This window comes from Cariama cristata, unplaced genomic scaffold, assembly GCF_000690535.1.
Source record: "Cariama cristata isolate BGI_N322 unplaced genomic scaffold, ASM69053v1 scaffold11304, whole genome shotgun sequence".
NCBI lineage: Eukaryota > Metazoa > Chordata > Aves > Cariamiformes > Cariamidae > Cariama > Cariama cristata.
In genome coordinates, this window is record NW_009611264.1 from 5,653 (window position 1) to 5,935 (window position 283).

General features: G+C 37.1%; 1 protein-coding gene across 1 annotated transcript in view; it reads right to left on the reverse strand.

Annotated features, from left to right (window-relative positions):
- Positions 1–283, reverse strand: part of LOC104160123 (radixin) — a gene marked incomplete at its 3' end in the record, with an annotated part of 19,604 nt that overhangs the window by 4,416 nt on the left and 14,905 nt on the right. The window lies entirely within an intron of this gene.

Consider the following 283-nt stretch of genomic DNA (forward strand, 5'->3'; position numbering starts at 1 on the left):
CTTGCTTTTGTTAAATTTAACCTTACAAGTATTTTGACATTCATCCTCCAAGTAATCCAACACTATAAATCTAGTTACTGTCAGGAACTTGCAAGGTAAATTCAAAATTACACCTGGATGCCTCCATGTAGAGGTTAGCTAGTTTACATAAAATAATTTATTTAAATTTCAAAAAAAGTGAGGCTATTCTCTATTTCTAAAGAGTTTTGACCTAGAAAGTCTCATGAAATGTGCTGCTGTAATACAAAAAAGGAAAACGGGGGGGGGGGGGGGGGGGGGGGGC